Source organism: Sceloporus occidentalis, unplaced genomic scaffold, assembly GCF_023333645.1.
Source record: "Sceloporus occidentalis isolate IW3139 unplaced genomic scaffold, rSceOcc1.0.p SCAF_3, whole genome shotgun sequence".
Taxonomy (NCBI): Eukaryota; Metazoa; Chordata; class Lepidosauria; order Squamata; family Phrynosomatidae; genus Sceloporus; species Sceloporus occidentalis.
Genome location: NW_028316983.1, coordinates 151041688 through 151055516, shown reverse-complemented (window position 1 = coordinate 151055516; position 13829 = coordinate 151041688).

Genomic DNA, 13829 nt, shown 5'->3' with positions numbered 1-13829 from the left:
TTTGCTTCCCTCAGAGTTCTTCAGGCATATCATCAGAGCAGAAATCGTTTAATCAGTTTTGATGCATAAATAGTTTATTTTAAAATTTTACTCTTTGTAATTTTAGATTGTACACTGTAGGCAGGTATTATCTTTTTTTTATGTTGCTGTAAACCACTGTTTTAGATGTTTATGTAAAGCACTGTGCAAAACGTACGGTGCTATATAAATAAACTTCAACAACAACAACAACAGAAATAACCACTATATTTGTGTTGCATTTCACTTGTCATGAAATTATTTCTATGGATGTTCTGATTCCGTACAGGACTTAGACTTCATCGTAAAGCACCAGCATTCATTAACTGTAAGCTGTGTACTGTCAGATAATCAATCTGATAATGAAATTTAGAAGTATAACATTTTTGTTGCTGTTGGTAGCACACCCTGTTGTTCAAAACTTAGCACACATCAGTAGCTGAAATTTGATATGAAATTATTTTCCCACACAAGTTTATCATGGAATAGACGACCAGTTTGGGCCCATGTGGGACATGCCACTACCATTTGTGGAAAATATTATGGCCAACCTTTGTGCAATTTATGGCTGGTTTGAGGTGGAACATGGTCCTGAATAATACTAGAATGTCAAAATCCATCTAGGAGAGAGATGATTGGACAAAATTTGTGCTTATTTTTGCAGCCATTTTCCCCTTGAATTTGGGATTTAGGTGGGTCCAGGAGAGCAAGAGCCACTGAGAACCTTCCTTACCCATCATATGTATCCCACATGATTATCACTGTTCCTCTAGACCTATTCTGTCCATCTAGGGCATGTTTCTATTGGTGACTGAAAATACAATGCATACCAAGTCAGCAGGTAGTACGTGTGGCAGCTTTCATCTCCTACTATTTCAGAGTAGAATGTAGAAATCAAATTTAGCTTTTTAGTACTTTATGATAAAGAGAGACTTAGGACCCTTTTACAAGTTTCAAAAACACAAATTGCACCAGCTGCTTACCACAATGTAGATTATTTTAGTACAAGTCTATCTTATTTCTCAGTCACTCTGTGTTACATCTTCCATAGCAAGTAGATACATTTATTGTTGGTCCCAAGTCCAATCCATTTGTTAATTGTTGAGATAGCACATGACTTGTTGAAATAAATGGGACATGCCACTTCACCGTGAAGAGATCTAATCTCTTTAGAGGAAGGCATGTCTTGTTCTCTGTTTGTTCAGCACTCATCATTAAGTGGCTCACATAGAAAAGCAATAGACCATTCCTGCCCTGAAAAGCTAAGTATGCAATTAAAATGTAAATTGTAGTCTATGAACTTGTGTTGAACAGTGTATAGTGCAGGCCTGATTGACCTTTTAAATTACCCTTTCCAGGTATGGCTCTCTTATTTATTTTGTTTCATATCCAGAATATTTTAACAATTCTGTTTTAGTTTTAAGTTGGACATGCTAGTCTTGGTCCATGCTTTGGGGATTGTCCACAGGACAGATGCAACTTGCTCTATGGAATTATCACATTGACAGATGGGTGGAGACACATCTAAAAATATTTATACCTTTCAAGTCCGTATAATCCAGTGCTTAAACATCAAAATCAATCAATTGGGGAGATGCATTCAAGCCATGAAAATAAGTGAGGGAAGAGTAAACTTTCTTATCTTCTTTTCATTTAAAAGATGGACCTGGTTTTGGCATAAACATGGAGGTGAAAAATGGAGACTGTCCATTTTAATGACTTTATAGTTGTGCCCACTATATTTAAAGGCCCTAGTCACAGTATGTATAGCATAAAGATAAAAACCATATCAGGTGGCTTCAAATAGTGTGTTTTGTTCCCACATGTTTATTGAGCACAAACAGAAATATATACATACACACATATACAAATTGTACAAAAATATTATTTTCTTTATAAAAAGTCCTGCTACTCTCTGCATTAAAAGTGTTTCTCATAAAATGTTTCTTTTTCCTAGAAGAATGTTTTCTGAAAGTCCTGCAATATGAAAAGTCTTGCTGTAGTTGACCATGCCCTCAGTGGTCTTTCTTGCTGAAGATGAGAAAAACTATGAGTATTCTTTACATCATTAATCTAGTGTTGCCACTTTGAGCATGCCCCTATTTGATGCCTTAACTGACATGAAGCTGTATATCAGACATTTCATGTTCCTTCCCATGTTTCAAACTCTTCTCTTTCGCGTAGAGATGGACTCTACAAAGTGAAGTGAAATTCATCTTTACAGATCTGGCTGTATTTTTTTTTTCCTCAGAGAAAATATAATCGAAGAGCTAGCAAATAAAAGCCTCTTAGAAGGAGGGAAAGCAATATCACTTTTCTCATTACTTCTATATGAAATTTAGTGCAGCACTAAGGAGGAAATGGGAAGACTATCATCTGTCTTTATTCAGTGAGGAATTTCTTTCAATAGTTCACTTTTCTTTTCTTTTTTCTCTTCATTAGGAGAAACATACCCAGACCCACTTCTATATATATTTCAGTTTGTTCCTAAATTTTTTTAAATAAAATGTTTTTTGTTTCAGAATGTTTGAGGAGACATTCATTTGGCATTTATTCATACAATCTGAAGCACAATTTAGAAAATCTAATTATTTTAAGCCCAAACCATTCTTTTCTCTTTAATTAAAAAAAATCCACATTTTCAGATTTGATTGGTAAAATGTGCAGCTAAATATAGGACAGCTCCAAAGTAGAATCATCTAATCTAATTAGAATGATTTGATCTGGTTTAACACTATTATGTCTTTGGCAGAAGATCCATTTTAAGGCTTGGCAGAACTGCGAACATTTGGGCTAAATTTCATGTAGAATTTTTTAATGCTAAATTGGCATTAAGAGGAAGCATGCTTGCAATAACTGCTAAAAGTAGAGAAGAGAGACCTTGAGGAAAGAAAATTGATCCAGGACTATTATTTCAGATGATGCATGATAGCTCTTTCTCTATCCATGTGAGACATATGCATGGGATATTACCCATATGTGAATATAAGCCAGTTCTCATCACATGCCTATTGTGAGCTGGAACAGGTACAGTTCCTGAACAAGTACACCCCAGTCTAGGATGAAAACAGAAACAATCTAGACTGAACAAATGGAAGACTGACAATGATCATTATTATGGGGCAAGGGTTTAACTATATCGTTACTGAAATATGGGGGAGCAAATGGGGGTATTAGCAATTAAAGAGCACCCATTATTACGCCTTGAATTTATCTCCCCTGCTCAAAGCCAACTCTTTTTGCTCAATGGCCATCATATCTCCATCTCTGGTCCAAAACATACTGCAGAAATAATCAGTTTTGTATCAGCTTTAACTACTGTGGGAACTGTAATTTTGTGAGACATTAAGCCTGCTCTGCCAGAGAGCTCTGGTGCAATAATAAACTACAGTTCTCAGGATTCCCTAGCATTGAGCCAGAGCAGTAAAGCAGTTTCAAATTGGATTATTTCTGCAGTTTGTTTTAGACCCAAGTCTCCATTTTTATATCTGAGGTGCAATATGCTGGTTTAAAATGAATATATGCAGAATCTATGATTTAAAATGAATGCTGGTTTAAAATGAATATATGCAGAATCTATGATTTACAGTCAAGTTGTCAAACTCCATATTAGAGTAACTTGCAATACAAAAATCAGAAGACTATTTCCTCCCCACAAAAAAAAAAAAAAGTTATTTCAGGAGGTACACATGGACATATTACTGAGGTGATAGATTAGTATTTAACAGTTGTAGTGTTAAGGGACATGAGTGGTTTTGAACTGCATTTCTTGACTGGAATGTGTGTGTGTGTGCGTGTGTGTGTGTGTGTAATAAAGAAATTGTTGGGAAACATAAGCTCTATTCAGGCTTTCCTGTCACAGATATGGAAAAACAAAACAGACACCTGGAGAACATCAACTAAAATCTACCAAAAAAAGATGCCTTCTTGAGATACTGAAAATTTTATTTTATTCCAAACTAAGTCCAATGCATTACGGAGCCTTCATCGGGGAAAGTATGAAATAGCCTTCAGGGCTCTGAAACACCGGTCTCCTAATCACAGAACCTCATTGCTAAGTAGGAGATGTATCTTTCAGATATCCCTTAAGGCTGTTCTGGTACATCCCTGCTGAATAATCATAATCTTACTGGCATCATCTCTTCAGGTTCCCATTCTTATTTCCATCAATGCATTGGAAAGAGAGAATGATCTCAGTGATTATCTCCCTCTCTGTTGTTCGTTCTGACAAGAAGACCAATAGAATAAATTGATTTTATTTATGCATTGATCATATTGATTCAGTGGATCCATTCTATTTTGGATAAAGTGGGAGCCAAGTGTAGGTTCTTTACCATAACCATATTTGAGAGTCTTCATAATATACGGTTTTTGATTACAGGGAAAACTTTCGACACAAGATTCAACAATCAGGTTTCAAATCTCATTAATACATCACCCTTTTTTGTTTTCACTTACAATATTTCCTTCATTTCCACGTGGCCAGAAGGAGGAGATTCCCACCTGCAAGTGATACACCTCCATAGCATCTGAACTAAGAACAATAAAAGCAAAATTCAGGCCTATGACTAACAACTTCATTTCCACCCTCCTGTATGGTTTTTAACACCTTACTTTATGAAGAAGCCAGTGGAGCTTTGAAAGCTTGCAACATGTATACTGTACATTTTGGCTGGTCCAATAAAGGTATCGTTGTTTGGTGGATTTTTGATGTAACTATAATATTTCCTTTTATTTCCTTGCCCCCCTCTCCCCCCCCCAGGCATTTTGGCACATCGGATCTTTCAAATTAACACACAATTTCTAAATGAACTAAATTGCAATATCTTTAGTACCTCTACTTTCCCCAGTACCTTGGCATTGTCCTTGAAAAATGTCATTGTTAGTAATGAATTCTTCTTCTTCTGGATGTCTGAACTTCTGTTTCTTACTATACATTCTATAACAGAATCTGTCATAGGAACTGTCATTTAAAACATCATGAAATTTACTATATGTAGTATTTTATTTTTTGAGCTGACAAATCGACTTATGGAACCATAACCCCTTCCCCCTGTGCTTACTGTATTAGGATTTTTCATTGGTAAACCCAAGTGTTAACATTCAAAGTGCCAGAATCCCTTCGTAACCCCTTCGCAGTCTCAAGAGAAGCAAGAATCCCTAATAACAAAAGAGATGATTTAACATATACGTCTGTCTCAGTTGAACTCTGTTACCTTCAGAACAGATAGCTGCAAGTATGAATTCACTAAACAAAACAAAATAAAAATGTATTGCAGTGAAAATATTTTCCCCACTGGTTTTATGTCTGAAATAAACATCCACACATGAAAATCATGATATGATGTTGCATTAATCAACCAATATATCACATGGAGTTTATCACACGGAGGGAAAGTGTGACTTTAAAGAGTGATTAACCTCAGAAAAATTGTGCAATTGACATTAAAATGTGCTTTAAAAAACACAAGAGCCATTATCCTATGAATAACCAGAGAATAACCAGGCAATAAACAGCAGAAAAGCATTCACAGAAAAATCCCATGAATGATTTGCTGCTTTGTCTTGCCTGGTTATTCACAGGTTAATGGCACTTTAATCACGTTTCAGTTCAATGTTGTGTGAAAACCATTAGTGCAGTTGCACTATAATAATGGGTTATTCATGTGATAATATCACTTTGAACACAATGTGTGAAAACTATTAGCATAATTGTGGGATTATCATGGGTTAAACACCTTTTATACTTCCAGTTGTCCCGCCTCTGATAAACTCTACATATATACTTTCAGTTGTCCCAGGTGTGATAAACTCTACAAATATGTTTCAGCTCTCTGTCCAGAGAGGTATATACAGTGTAAAATTCAATTTTCCTTACATTTTTGTGGAAAGATTTTTTTTTGAACAGATGTTTGTTTGTTTGTATAAGCAGGTTTCCTAAAATGTTAAAAACATTTTCAAATGTTATTTTCAAAAATATAGTTACCCCTAGGAACTCATGGGGGATCCGTTCCGGACCCCCACACACATGAGTTCTGAAATGTGTGCATATTCAAGCCCCATAGGCTTGAATGGGGCGCATGCATGCAGAGCATGTGGCATGCGTGCATGTCCCACTGGGGTTAATGGCATTTGCCCCATGCGAATTTCCAAGTCAGTGGATTTCAGGTTCGTGGACTTGGAGGGGCAACTGTATACTCATTTTTGTGAGTATTTTGTGAACATAAATTAATGAGGCCAAATATATGAATTGTTTCATAAGTTTTTATTTTGTTTTTGGGCTGGAGAACTACATTGCAACATTTTGAGCCTCCAAACCTCAAACAGTCACAGGAAGACACATGACACAGATGGGGACACAGGTACTAAGCCTTGCCACAAACCAAGATGCCAGCCAGCTGTGCTCACACATTTATCCAGGAAATGTCAACATAAGACCTGATAGCATCACTCTCAATATTAGGGGGGCTTCATGTGCTCATCCTCCAATGTGATTTATGCTATATTATGTCATCAATACCCATCAGCATTCTACATCAGGCAAACAGGCCAGTTTCTGCACCAGAGGATAAATGGACATAATTCAGACATTAGGAATGGGAATACACAAAAACCAGTGGCAAAACATTTCAGTCTCCCCGGGCATTCCATCTCAGACCTCAGAACAGTGGTCCTTGAACAAAAGAACAACAAAGTTAGATTGGAAAGAAAAATAGCAGAATTGGAATTCGTCCATAAACTACAATCCCTCAACAATGGATTGAACAGGGACAGTAGCTTCCTGGCTTACTACGCACACTTCAACACTGACTCCATACTATGCCCATCTATTCTCCCCTTCTACAGGCTAGCTTACAAGGCCAAACTGGTCTTGCCACCTCATTTCCATACCTAATGGCTATGTCTTTGTCCACAAATCACCATGATTAAAACTCAACTTGTTACTTCATTTCCATACCCAAAGGATTTTGAATTTGAATTTATATGCTCATGTACCAATGGCATACATATATCTGTTCCTGGCTTTCACTCCACCAAAAACATCTGAGGAAGTAGACTGAAGTCTATGAAAACTCATGCTGCCAACATCTTTAGTCTCAAAGGTGCCACAATATCTCTTTACATACAGAATATGGAGTAATTATGGATCTAGGTTACATATCTGTAACTATACTATGCTATAGGATTCTAGTTGTCCTTTATTATCAAGGCAGGCTCCATGTATTCTGTTGACTGATACAAAAGACATGGTAGGACATTCCCTCATTCCATGAACAAAAGTTAACTGGACTTCCAGATGAACTTATCTTTAACACTAAGGGCAAGACAACATCTCCAGTGTACCTGAGGAAAACAGGATAATGAGGGTTTACGAAAGGTCACAGGACACAGAAACCTCACCACTTAGTATCTGCCACCCAAGGCAATCTGCCTGATGGAAGGACTGGCTTTGCTCATTACAAAGATTTATATGAGGGTTAGGGTTAGGTTAGAAAGCTTTTGTATTATCTGAACTTGGTAGTGGACTTCGTTTTGCAGAAATAGATACATTTCATTATAGCTCCTGTACTTTCTTTATAATGTGACTGCTTATTGTGAGGGGGGGAAATACTGAGACAGGAGCTAAACTTCCTTAATATTTCATGGTGAACTCAACATATCAAAATCAAGTCTATTTCTCTCTATGTATAACCATTGTAGGTTCTAGTTCTTGGTCACACGATAATGTGACAAAATTCCTAGAAATTGTATAGGTAGGTAGGATGTTAGGTAGACGAGTCAGACACATATAGTTTGGTGGAACTAAAGTCCTAGAAATATTTCTTTGGATTCCAGTGTTTATCTAAGGTGCTTCTTATTTTCCATTAAGACTATTTCCTAACTGTTCTGCAAGCAGTGTGCCAAGGACATAATGTAAGATCTCGATGACAAGTAAATTTCCATCCAAAGACATTCAAGAATAATGCTTCCCTTTTAACAAAACAAAATGTGACAGTAAAGAGGTGACAATTTCAGACCAAAGGAACCTGTTAGAGAGAGAGAAATATTTAAAGCCATTTGGTAAATTGCAATGTTCATGTTTTGAATCCATGGCTGTTGTATAAAATAGACTGTGAAGTGATGCTTAGTCAACTATACCCAATTTTCCAAGCATTTGCACTCATGAATCATTGTTTTATATTGTAAAATAAAATATAAATATGTCAGAGAAGGAAATGCGAATTGGAACATGGTAATTTAAGCCGCCACACTGTCAACTATAGAGACTTTATTTGTGTTCATTATTTTATGATCACGCAACAAAAAAAATCATTTATGTCAGCTCTGCATTACATCTAAAATCTTTTTCCAGGGAGGGGAGACTTCTACTGTTAAATAAAATTGCTGTTGATAATACAGAATGGTATAAAACATGACGAGATTATATAATACACTGTGCTGTGCAACTTCAGTTTCAACTAAGTTTCAAGTAAGATTAGCTGTGTTTGTCTAAACTGAGCCAACACTGTCTAACCCTATTTAAATGAATTCTTTCTTAGGCTGGAGGGTGCAGTCCTTAAAAGGAGGCACCAAAGGACACAAATTAGGATATTTGCTTCATGCCTCCACTTTTGAGAATTTTACCTACAGACAGACAAGAACTCTTACACTTCTCTTCACAAACTGGTTTAGACATACCTCTGATCTGTACAAATCTGAGGATCTGCAATTGCTGACCAATAATGAGACCAGATAAACAGTGCTGGGTTGAATAGGGCCACTTTTCTTTTCTTTTATCTAAAACCTATTTGACCTGTGTTAACCTGGAAAAGAACAAGAAGTGGGGGCAACCTATCATGGGATCAGCTGAGACAGGCATAACCCCTAGAAAAACCTGACCCTGAGGGCAATCCAAAAGCTGGGTTGCTCCCCATATGGCCATCTATAGGGAGGCAGATCAGAGGTACACCACCACCAAGCTGCAGAATGCAAAGTAAGGACAAAGATCTCAGATCAGCTCTAAGGGTAGTCTCCTTCCCACTTCTGTGGTCTCAGGATGTAAAGAGCAGTTCCATAGCCCTCCCTTTTACCCAAAGGGTGCCAAGGTGTTCATAGTACAGCGTGCCCGCATCATACGCGGGCGTGCCTTACGCGGCTTGAGCATACACGCTCAAGCCGCGGGGCGCGCGCGGGGCGGAAGGGGCGGCGCGTCCCATTCAATTGAATGGGCGCGCACCGCTGCGCTGCCGTGCATGAGCCCCATTGTTTACAATGGGGCTTGAGCATAGGCGGAATTCGCCTTACGCAGAGGGATCCAGAACGGATCCCCGTGTAAGGCGAGGGCCCACTGTACCTGCTATCCCCCTACTACCTGCCAAGGGCAAGGGACAAGCCTTTGAAAAGTATATTATAATGGGGGCACGTTACATACACGCACAAAGTATGCACTCCGTGCATACTAGGGTTAGGAAGGGTCATCCCTTCCTAATGGCCCCCAACCCTAGTATAAAATGGTGGCGCCTATCCCTATGCATAGCACTAAAACATTCTGTTTTTCATCTGGGACATAGTATTTGCCTTGATCAGTATTAAAGGGGAGCAGTCTTACAGAATCTTGAAGACTAACCAGTTTACTTCAGCATTAGCATTCAAAAACAACAGCTCACATCTGAAGAAGTTGCTACAGACCAAAAAAGCTTATGTTGAAATAAATTTGTTAATCTTGAAAGTGCCAAAAATCTCTTTTTTCCTTACTCCCTTATTTTTCTTGGAAAAGTGTATATTTTTTCCAAGCGATGGTATGAGCCCCAAATGTGGAGCAGCTGATATTGCATTAGCCTCCCCAGTCTGCAAAACTGAATGCATATTTTCTCCCAGAGCTGCGTATACCAGAAAACAGTGGCAGTATCAGAAAATCCAATTATTACTGTTTCCTTTTCATGCACTAGTGGCAAATGAATTATTCTGCTTGTAAGAAGGGATATTGAAAGGGCTTGGAGAACATCTGGTGGCAGGTCATCCAGTTTGAATTCCCTCAGTGTTGCATGGGGAGATGTATTATCATCAATCCAATGAGGTGAGTGATCATCACATTAACTTGTTCTCAAAATGTCTGTCAGGCTTGTTGATTATGTCCTACTAACCATGGCTGAAAGCCAAGACTAATTATTAAAGCTGATAATATCTGTAGCCCTTGCTCCTGAAACATATGTTTTCCAGCTTGCTGTTAAGGGGGGGAAACATTGAAGACAAAAGGTACATGGACATTATTCTGAATGGAGATGAAGGAGTTCTCAGTGTTTTCTTTTTAACAAGATGATGGATTGATTCCTCTTTGAAACCTACATGAAATCAGTTCCTGGTTTAACTAGGATGTTGCCGTATACTAAAACTTACCTTTTGTGCTCTAGTCAAAATAACTACCCTCAGAAGCACAAGTTACTCAGGATCCTATGACCAGCCACAGATGCCTAGAGTGTATTGCTGCAATCAAGACATTTATTGGTATGACCTGAAAACTTTCAGTAAAGTGAAAAGTAGGGATGGGTGAGAATTTCATTTCAGTTTATTTGTAATAATAATTTAGGCCAAACAACATTTTTACATGCATAGAGTAGAAAGATTTTGAGATTTTGAAATAAAAATCAATGTGGGGAAAACCAAATTAGACAAATTCACATACTGATTCCCAAGAGTCTGAGTGTTTTACTCTCAAAAACCTGGGTTTGTATATTTGCTTATTTAGCTGTGTTAGTGTTAGAATAGGGCTTTCTCAAAACTATGTGTCATGAGGAAGGGACAGGACTTGCTTCTATATTTTCTCCTTTTCTTGTCTACTCTGTCACTTTCTTGTCTCAGAGATTAATATTATCATTCTTCTTGTCATATATCTTTTCCTCTCCCTGTCTCTATTATAGGCTACTGGCTTAAGGTGTTTCCAGGGTGGAAAACAACTTTCAGGGCAAGCTGATGAGAAAGTTTAATTTCTGTATGTGAGGTGACTAGTGTCAGGACTTTCTGACTCAGCTTGAAAAAATGGTTCCATATCACTGCACCAAAAAACCCAAGTGTGACAAAGGAGGATTTGAGAGAGACATTGACTCCTGTGTTCCATTTGGAGCAAGGAAGTGGGTGGTGAGGAGCATTGTAACCTATGAGCTTTTCTGTTTGCAAGTCTTGAATAGTTCTGGAGGAGAAAATCCTCAAAGGCTAGCAGTGAGCCTTCCATAAGCCCTAGTAGAGTCATAGATCCTGGAAACATTCCCCATGCATCCAGTGTACTGCTGGTAGTCATGCAAGTTATGCACCCTAGTTAGTGTGATGGTAACTTCTGTGCAATTTTGCTACCAGTCTACCTGCGAATTTGTCATCTTTGTCTCCTGACTCTGAGTTATTATACCTGATTAGCTGAGTTTTACTTGAATTCTAGCAAACCTACAGTTCAATTGATTGAGGCTTTCCTTTCCTGCCCATAGGAAATCTTAGTGATGATTCAAAAATACTAGCTTTCCCATTTGCTAGTCCTTGTCTCTATGGTTTTGATATTGCTTATAAAGGCAGGGCAGCTGCTGTGCCAGTGATTTTATATGCTTCAGTTTCAGCCCAATGACCTAAATAATATAGTAGATTATTTATAAGACAACTTTCTATGGTATGCTCATAACCAGGTTGCCAGTTTGTGATAGAATCACAAATGGTAATAACATTTTGTTAGTTTGTTTAACTGTTCCCATGTTTCTTCATTTGGTGGGAATGTGGATAACATTTTCTTCGACACTATGCACACTCTTAGAGAAAGCCAGTTTCATGATTTGTTGCATGCAATTATCACCTGGTAAATGGTCATCTGCAGTCCACTACTAATAGCTGTGCATTTGCAGATGTATCTTAGCTGAGAAATGTAGGAGCAATATTTTCTTTCAGCATGTTTAAGACAGACCATTAAATGCTGCTTCAGTTCATTCTTTAACAGGAAAACAGCTCTAAATAAATAGTTAAATAATGATTGATTCATAATAAATTAATAAAAATAATTTCAGTTACAATTGTATATTTTCAATCACATTAATGGGTACAATGCATTCTGGGAAATATTAAAGATTTCTGTACATTTCTTGTGTTTTCTGTGTTCTTGATTAAGCTATATTCTGGAAACTTTGAATTTATGAAGTAGTGGGGGCAAAGTGTACAGCTGAATAACCTCTGCACACAGTTTTATATTTAATATAATTAGTTTGTCACTTAAGATTTATAGAGCATTGTATTTAGTGGAAAGGTTTTTCTGTTGCCATAAGAGCCAGAGTAGCTTGAAATGAAATATGCCAACAGAGAAATTTCTTTCTTAAAACACTGTGAAATCTAGTTACGGAGTTTTTTTATTACATCAGAACATGAACACTATTAAGTTGTGATATATACTTTTAACATAATTTGCCACTAAAATGAAAGGACAGCGTTACTTAGTGTATACAATGGGAATGGTAGGAGGGTAGAATGGACAAAACCTACATTTCAGATCTTATCCTGTGAGGCAATACTTGAATATTTTCTGCCTCCAAATTCAATTTGCCTGGGCCAAGGTTATACCAAAGCAGAGAGATGAAGTTAAAGTCCCCCTCCCCCCCAAAAAAAGTTATTGTCTCTATACTGGAGCTGGAACTTTAGATTTACTTGTGAAACCTTAACACAGGTGTTTGCCAAGAAGTGGAGGGGAGGACATGCAACAGTCTAAATTTCATTTCAAAAGGAAAATCATATTATTGAATTATTTTGAAATACTATTTGTGTGTGTGGACATTTTACCACCACACGTCACTCTCTTGAAACAGAACAGCTATGTATAACCTTGTCCAGGACAAAATAAAATAAAATAAATGTTTTGTTCAGCAAAGAACACACACAGATGGAAAAGGCAGCTTTTTCAGGAATAACTGATGTGGATATAGAATGCAAGTATGCATATACATTCATGTTACAACAGTCCTCTGGACTTCATTGACCCATATTGGGCAAGCTGTCCTTAGATGGACCCATGTCATTTGGAAGAAACAGGGGAGGCAAGCCAAGAATGATATTAATTCTGAGCTCTTGCATATCTGCATACTGGAAGGAGCCAGTGGCTTGGTTGCTTTGGACAATTGAATCCATGTTCCTTTCTACTCATAAGTTGCTATCCAAGAGGCTGAACCATATTACGAAAAGAGATTCAGTACTTGATCAACACCTTTAAACTTGTCCCTTGAAGCAATGGCACTACTGACTGCCTCTGCTGTGCTTTTGGGACCATGGAATTACATATAGGTGTAACTGATTTTGCTGGTTGCTCTTGCATTCAAAATTTCATGTTCCTTCTATCCCAAATATAAAGTAGTGTGTGACTTTGGGTAAATTCTTCAAAAAGAACTGAAGTAAATATCTCCCATATTCATAAGCTAAATTCAGTAAGATATAACTTTTTCCCTACAAGAAAAATAAAACTGTACCTGCCTCCCAGGTTAAAGATAAAAAGCCTCTGAATGGGGGGAAAGGGAGATGGCTCTCCTAATCTAACACCAGTCTGTCTGAATCCAGAGATTAAAATCCAAGGTGAAACTGGGATCAACATTCAAAACCCTAAGTTATGTGGGATAAATCTGTCAGATTTACCTTCTTTAACATTCAATTTTTTAAAAAATAATATCATTACCCTCCAACTATAAATAAATTTGTGAATTTTAGAAAGTCATCTAAGGAGCGAAACAGACCACCCCTTTGCCCCAGCTTTGAGGCAGCTTCAGAGGATGGCTTTTTGATGCTACACACTCTGAAGCCACCTGGAAGATTGCATCATA